Below are 8,889 nucleotides of genomic sequence, written 5' to 3' on the forward strand. Positions count from 1 at the left end.
AATCAAGAAAAATAATGACAGTCTCTTTTAGTCTCTTCTGGAAGTTGGAACCTAACTCGAGGAAGTTCCAATTAGCAAACACAAAAGGATTAATCACATTGACCAACTTCTCCCCCAATGTTCTCCAGCAAGTGCCACTAGTTCACCCCCATGCTTAAAAGCTCTCTCACCTTTTGTTTCAGTGGAATTGAGTTCAATCTCTATCCCCCATTGTGACAGTCTTAAACGATATCTTCACTGCGTGTTTAACTTGCCTGGTGCAAAATTTCTTGGACAAATCTTACCAGTGTTATAAATAATGAACTCTGTTGTCATTTTAACAAAATGCATAAGGGGACTTCTTTCCATTTCTTTTATTTTCTCCTTCTTCCTATAGGTTCTGGTCAATAAAAAATTGACCAGTTATGACTGGTCATAAACAATTATGGCTGGAAATCAGAGGTGGAATGTCACAATTTTCCTTTTAGTATTTCAAATTTTATCACAAGCTGACAAAGTTTCTGATATTCTATTCTAATGTAACGGAAGCACCAGTAATACTGAATTAATTCTAAATAATTATCTGTATATTTAAAGTCATGATAGGAGAGAGAAGAATGTATGTGTAAATATACATATATATATATTACATATATACATATGTACATATCTACATTTAATACTTTTTTCTACTATTTTTCAATATTGTACTTTGCAATGATTTAAAAAAAATTACTGCTGATTAACTCTAAATTCAAAATAACCTTACTATGCCTAATTGCATTTTCTTCAGATTATTGTGAAACAAACTGTTGTTTCTAACTCTTTGTTTATAGTTTTCCCTTCCTAATCCATTTCTTTCCATTCTCATTTTCTGTATTTCTAAGCATTTCCCTGGAGTCAATATTTTCTTAAGAACAGGCCCTGTAATACCAGGGAGATCAGTATTCCTGAAGTTTGATTTTTATCCTGATTAGCTATACCAAGACTCAATCTGTGATCTTTGTTGAACAGCGGGTTTACCCTAATACAACCTGGTGAGTTGAGCTCAGAAGTTATTTGTTAGCTTAGTTAAAACGCAGTAACAGATTTTCTATATACAATTTCTTTTTTAAAAAATTTTTTTTTCAACGTTTATTTATTTTTGGGACAGAGAGAGACAGAGCATGAACGGGGGAGGGGCAGAGAGAGAGGGAGACACAGAATCGGAAACAGGCTCCAGGCTCTGAGCTGGCAGCACAGAGCCCGACGCGGGGCTCGAACTCCCGGACCCGAGATCGTGACCTGGCTGAAGTCGGACGCTTAACTGACTGCGCCACCCAGGCGCCCCTACAATTTCTATTCAATATGTGTGATTTCTTGAAAAATAAGTATGCAAAGTTAAACTAATTCACATGAAAATATTCTAAATAATTATGACAAGCAGTTATTTCCTTTACATTAGAACTGATGAGTGGTTAATATAAGTATGGTAAAGTTTTCTGAGTTGTTCAGATAAAAAATATATTAAAAAAATTTTAAATTCAGAGTTATACCTTTCAACCTTGAAGAAAAACATAAATAAAAAGTCTCCAGGGGCGCCTGGGTGGCGCAGTCGGTTGGGCGTCCGACTTCAGCCAGGTCACGATCTCGCGGTCCGTGAGTTCGAGCCCCGCGTCAGGCTCTGGGCTGATGGCTCAGAGCCTGGAGCCTGTTTCCGATTCTGTGTCTCCCTCTCTCTCTGCCCCTCCCCCATTCATGCTCTGTCTCTCTCTGTCCCAAAAATAAATAAACGTTGAAAAAAAAAAAATTAAAAAAAAAAAAGTCTCCAAACCTACCTTAATTTTTAGTGCCTTCAAAAAGATCAGCTCATTACCAATTAATACTTTCTTATTATATCCAATTTATTTAAAAATTATATTGCCTTTTATTATCAGCTTCCACTGACATCTCAATCACAAGATTAAATCTGTTTCAGTCTATCCTCTTCATACAATTTGAACATTATCTTCATGACTTCTATTTTCATTTTTGCAAATTTATTCAACTATGTCCTACTTTTTAGAATTCCATCATGTGTTGTAAAAAGGACTTAGTCTAACATAGATAAACATTATTGAATTTTTCCACAGTTTAATTGGTCTATTTATTTTCAGGCACTCCTTTCATTATTATGGACATTATATTTTATTAGATTCTAAAAAATTTCCTCTAGATTTTATGTTTGCGTTTTAATATGAAGTCAAACTGGTCATAAAATTTAAATCATTATGTAAAACGTGATTGTTAATGATTTTATGAGATATACCAGCTTGATTCTCAAAATACTATTTGTGAATTTTAACACTTTGTGATCAATAACTTGTCAGAAAATACAATTAACCCACAAATTTAGATGTAGAAACTAAGACGTTCATCAAAAATAGGAAAAATTTAGATACTCTGGAAATTGTATTGAGATAAATTTTAAAAGATCACGCCAAGGGCGCCTGGGTGGCTCAGTTGAGCACCCGACTTCGGATCATGTCATGATCTCACAGTTCATGGGTCTGAGACCCGCATCAGGCTATGTGCTGACAGCTCAGAACCTGGAGCCTGCTTTGGATTCTGTTTCTCCCTCTGTCTCTGCCCCTCCTCTGTTCACCCTGTGTCTCTCTCTCTCTCTCAAAAATAAATAAAAACAGGGGCGCCTGGGTGTCTCAGTCGGTTAGGCCTCTGACTTCAACTCAGGTCATGATCTCGCGGTCCGTGAGTTCGAGCTCCGCATTGGGCTCTCGGCTGATGGCTCAGAGCCTGGAGCCTGCTTCGGATTCTGTGTCTCCCTCTCTCTTTGCCCCTCCCCTGTTCATGCTTCTGTCTCTCTCTGTCTCAAAAATAAATAAACGTTAAAATAAATTAATAAATAAATAAATTAATTAATTAAAAAAAGATCACACCACAATGATAGTAGTTATAATAGTGATTAATCACAATATAAAGCTTACTATGTGATTAGAACTTTTATAAGTACTTTACATATTTTAACTCATTTGATGCTCCAAATAACACTAAAAGTAAATCTCCCATTATACAAATATGGTGACGACCCCAAGAAATAAATACCACCCTTGTTAAGAAAAAGTACGAAATTTGCAATATTCTTAGTTGCTTTTGTTTAAATTTAAGGTTTCTGTTCATTGTTTCTGGGTTGAAAAACATGACTTTTAAATATTTTCCATCTTTATCATTTTGAATTTAAAAATGAAGTTATAAACTGGACAGTAGTTATTTCTTCAAAAACAATGTGACATAGAAATATAACAGGATTTATTAGCCAATCAGATCATTGTTTAAATATACATCTATTGCTTACTAATTTATTCAGTGGCTTATGCAAGTTTCCAGAATATGATCAATGTTTTCCCCGTTAAATAATGGTATTAGAAGGTTGTGGGTGTTGTGAATACTAAATAAAATAATTTTATATAAAATTCTCTAAATAGAGAGGAAGTTTTATAAAAGTCTCTCTTTCCTTCCTTGAAGTGTTAAAGCTTTCTTACAATCAGTTTCATTTCCTTCCATCCATCCCATTCCTTGGGAATTACTTTTTTCCTGTTATTATTTTGGGTAGCATGTCATATACTTGAATCATTAAAGCTGATGTTACAGCAACCACTTATTTTTATGACTATAATTAATACAAAATATATTGGTAAATATGGGCGCATATGTAAGACATATACAATATCTAGTTTGAAGTGTGCAAATATGGCAAAATGAAAGAATTTATGGCATAACCAATTTAAAAGAAAGGTTGAAATGAACTGCAGAAAGAAATTTCGGTTTCAGGAATACTTGGAAACAGGGGTTCAAATACTGTTACTAATATCTTTCTTTCTAATACCATGGCTATGGTTATATGTGTACACTAAAGAATTTAATCTTGCCCAAATTGCAGTTATAACTATAACTAGTTATAACTAAGCCTTTGGGATGCCATGCTTGTTTGTTATCTTGTTTCCTTGGGGGTTTGGATCACCTAGGTATTTTAACAATGCAATTTAGGATGGAACTGACCGCACTAGATAATTTAACAATATGATTTAAGGTAAGGGCTTTGGTCACAGGGTAAAAGCTTGGCCTCTTGAGGGACTGGAGTCTGAGATCAGTCACTTTGGTAGTCTACGTGATGGAGTCCCAATAAAGACCTAGACTCAAGGCTCAGGTAAGCTTCCCTGGTGAGCAATACTCTGTACATAATACCCTACATCAACACCAGGAACATAACATTGTCCATGACACCACAGGGAGAAAACAATGGGAAGATACATATTTGGAACTTTCTTGGATTCTGCCCTATCTTTCTCTTCTCTTGGTGACTTTAATCCTCTATTTTAGCTGTAATAAACTTTGAGTGTAACAGCTTTCAGTGAGTACTTCAAGTCTTTGTGAGAATTATTAAACCCAAGGGTGGTCTAGGGTACCCCACATTTGCAATTAGTGTGAGAAGAGAGAGCAGTCTTTTTGAACCGTTCCCTAACTTTGCAATATGTCAGTTTTATCTATTTAACACCTCGTGGGAGACATATCCACCAAAAGCATTCAATTGATATATCTTGTGGTAGAAATGGTGTATTCAGCAAACCCTTTTCCTCTCCCTGCCTCACATTAAACATTTTCTAGCCTCGCTTAGATCTTGGTAAGGTCATGTGCCTAGTTCTCATTATTGGCCTATGAGCACCAGTCAGACATAGCATCAAAGCTGAGACAGTTAATTATGGGAGTATCTTCTTCAAAGTCCTTCTCACTTTACATCCAGCTATCAGCAGGATGCCACCAGCGCAACCTTAAAAATACACCTGAAAGATTCTAGGAAGGAGGGAAAGGTGGAAGGCTAGGAAAATTCTGTACGCTACATGTAGCAGTATGAAAGTTGTCTGCTTCCTGAGCCACAACCACTTAGCAACAATGACTTTGGTGTGAGTGAAGATTATATCTTTATTTTGTTAAGTAAGATTTTGGAATTTGTTGCTCAGCATAATGTAGCTTAACCTGACTAAAGGATCAAAACCAGGCTGAGCCAATCTAGAGACAATGACCAAATTCTCTCCGTTTCTTAGTAAACATTCAGGTAAAGGCATACTTAGTGGCTTAGTTTGAGTCCAGGAAACTACTCCCCACTCCCTACTTTCCACACCTAGAAGAGAGTCCTTAATCAACTTGCACTAGCACCGATGACTCCTTAGGAAGTATACAGATAAGAGGAAAAGAAGGTCTTTAAAAAATGGGTACTAGGCAGCTAATCCTATTTGTGTCCATTATAGTGGAGTTTGGGACTCTGAGTTTGTTTCTAAGATGATTTTCTGTTACTAAAATTTAGGTCTGCTGTGAATGTTCCTTTTATTGCCATATAAAATATGCAAGTTATAAATTCAAGCTATAGGCTTAATTTATTATCAAGGTGCGTAATATTATATATCTTTGTGTATAAGCAGAAAGTTTGGTCACCTATGTGTTAATTGCCCCCTATTTTACCTGCATTGATTTTTTTCAGTTGCATCTATGTAGAGAAGTTAAATTTAATCAAAAGTAAAAGCCACAATTGATCCAATCAGCCTTCTCAGTCTGTATGGGGCACTTTAGATCAAAGTGAGACTTTCAAAGTTAATTAAATCCAGCAGTCTTGTATACTTTAGTATTTACACAACACTCTACCTTTAGGCTTGATTTTTCTCCCTTCAACATTAAACACTCACTGTTTTGAACTTGTTTTGCCACAACATTCGATCCCAGATAGAAGCCAGATACTGCAGGATTTGCTCATAAGGTACAAGACTTTATTAAGGTGATTACAAATATAATAGGCTCTGCATATTCTTTAAAATGGTTAACAATATGTTTCATACCTTCCAAGCAGCAATCAGCAAATGGAAGGAAAACTGCTTTAAAAATATTGATAGATTTCAACTATATAGACAGCTGAGAAAATTTATCATAAGAGCTTTCAAGGTACTAGTCTTCTTACATGAGTCTGGCTCATTGCTGGTTGCTCTCACAGTACTATCTTATCTTATTTTCCCATCTCTATAAAGTAGGTATCATTTTTTTTCCTTTTCCTTTTTTTTTTTTTTTTTGAGAGAGAGAGAGAGAGAGTGAAAGAGAGAGAAAGAGCATGCGTGCAGGGGAGGGGCAGAGGGTGAGAATCTTAAGCAGGCTCCGTGTTCAGCATGGAGCCTAACAAGGGGCTCAATCCCACAACACTAGGATCATGACCTAAGGCAAATTCAAGAGTCAGATGCTCAACTGACTGAGCCACCCAGGAAGCCCAGTGGTATTAATTATTAACTACAGAGAACAAACTGATGGTACCAAAGAGGAGGTCTGGGAGAGGGATGGGTTATATAGGTGATGAGAATTAAGGAGGGCACTTATGGTGACTGAATACACGGTGTTGCATGTAAGTGTTGAATCACTAAATTCTATACCTGAAACTAATATTCCAGTGTATGTTAACTAACTAGAATTTAAATAAAAACTTGGAAAAAAATTAGTAAGTATTATTAGTTTGACTCTACCAATGAGAAAACAGAAGCCCAGAGAGATTGAGTAATTTAGCTATATTTATGTATTTAGTCATTGTGTTCCATTTCAAAACCTTGTCATTTGAAATTAAATGAAATTAATTTCATGTCATGATTTTTAAATGAATTTAGATGAACCTACAACTATAAGATTTATGAAAGATTATTAAATATGAGGGATATTATGTGCTAAAATAGTGATTTATTCCAAAAATACCTTAATTCTACAACTTTTGGAATGGGAGATTACTGAATTCCTGATTTAAGTGTATGTTATTTGAAAGGTTTTTCTTTATTTTAATGTTCTAGAATAAAAATCTTCCTTAACATGGATTTTAAACAATTCTTGAATAATACTGAGACACTTCATTCAGCCCTGTAACTATGTTTTAATAACATATACTTAGGCAATGCATTATAGAATGATTTTTGATTTAGTGAATTTGCTAAAAGAAAAAAAAATCTTTGGAAAAATTATTAAAATCCATCAGGTTTGTAACTACAGTTTAAAGATTTATTTTATTTTTGTCCTTGAATTCTCTGCAGAAAATAAAAAAATAAAATAACTACCTTGTCCTGATGGATTATTTCCATTATTCATTCATCCTTTATCTTCCTAAATGTGGGAGCTACTCAAATTTAAGTTCCAAGCCCCCTTTCTCAATCTGCTCTCTCCGTTAGGTATTCACATATAATATTTTTCTCAATATTTTTCATCAGTTTTCTTCAAAGAGCTTATCATATTTTGAATTAGCTTTGTTACAATGTCAGAAATTTTCAAGGACATTTTGTAGTTAGCTTATGTTTTATAACTTAAACAGAAATAATGTCTCTGTAATGTGCTAACTGTCTTTTAATAATATCATGTGATGATAAAATTACTTATTAGTAGAAGTCATATGTTTTATTATTACTGGATATAGAAACTTTAGGACACTGAAATTCATTAGCTGTGTTGTCTGGGAAGAAAAATTGCAGCATATTAAAATGTTATAAAGACAGTGCTGGCTTTAAATCCTGTCTCTGATCTTACGGGTCCTTTTCTTCACCTGGAAAATGGGGATAATAAAAGATCAAGTGGCTATTCTGAGGCTTGAAAGAGATCTCTCTCTCTCTGTCACACACACACACACACACACACACACACACACACATTTACACACACACACACACACACATTTACACACACACACACTTAGTGCAGAGTGTGCCTAATAGCTGAGAAGGACACAGGCAATTATAATTAAGCAAATAGGTAAATGAGATAATTTCAGACTATCCTTTCTGGTCTAAACTGTAAATAAATTGAGTATGACTAGGCAGCACGTGGTGATGAAGAACCCACATTAATTGGTGGAAATAGAGAAGCAACATTTTTGCTAAGGAGTAGGAAAGTTTGGAGTATTAATGGAATTTAAGAAAGAGGAACATACTCTCAGTGAGTGGAAGAGCCAACAAACTCTGAGAGTGTAATAAGATTTCATGTCAATTTTGTGTTTACTTTAGAAGTTGTGCTCATAACATTAAAATATATCCAACTATTAAAGCTATAAATTCCTTGTTCAGTAAGTTCAGCCCCATGAATGCAGGTGTGTAGAGTGATTTGATAAGTGAGTCTCACCACGGTGGCTGTGCTGCTTCTTCTTTAGTTGAATATAAAGGAGAAAAAAAATACCGACCATTCAGGAGTGTTTGCAAAGGAACAGAATAGTTATAATCCATGTATGAAGGAAGTGAGTAATTATAGGATAGAAGAAGACCAAGGGTAAGCAATTTTCTTTTTTTTAAATTCTTTTAATGTTTATTTATTTTTGAGATAGAGACAGAGTATGAGTGGTAGAGAGCATGAGTGGGAGGGGAAGAGAGAGGAAGGCGCAGAATCCGAAGGAGCCTCCAGGCTCTGAGCTGTCAGCACAGAGTCTGACGCGGGGCTGGAACTCATGGACCTGACCGTGAGATCATGACCTGAGCTGAAGTCCGACGCTTAAGCGACTGAGCCACGCAGGTGCCCCAGCAATTTTCTTGAAATAAAGAATTATTTTGCAGGGGGGCTTGGGTGGCTCAGTCAGTTAAGCATCTGACTCTTGATTTTGGCTCAGGTCATGATCTCGCGGTTCATGGGTTCAGGCACTGTCAGTGCAGAGTCTGCTTGGGATTCTCTCTCTTCCTCTCTGTCTGCCCCTCTCCTTCCTGCTCATGCTCCGTCTCTCTCTCCCAAAATAAATAAACATGAAAAAAAAATTAAGAATTTTTTGGCAAAGGGCATTTAAATAAGTAAATCTACATTCTAAAGAAATAAGGATCCATCTGACTCAAGTTTTATTTTGGTGATTTAAACCACAAAATTTGAATGGGTCTCCTGGGTGGCTCA

The sequence above is a fragment of the Prionailurus viverrinus genome, chromosome C1, assembly GCF_022837055.1.
Source record: "Prionailurus viverrinus isolate Anna chromosome C1, UM_Priviv_1.0, whole genome shotgun sequence".
Taxonomy (NCBI): Eukaryota; Metazoa; Chordata; class Mammalia; order Carnivora; family Felidae; genus Prionailurus; species Prionailurus viverrinus.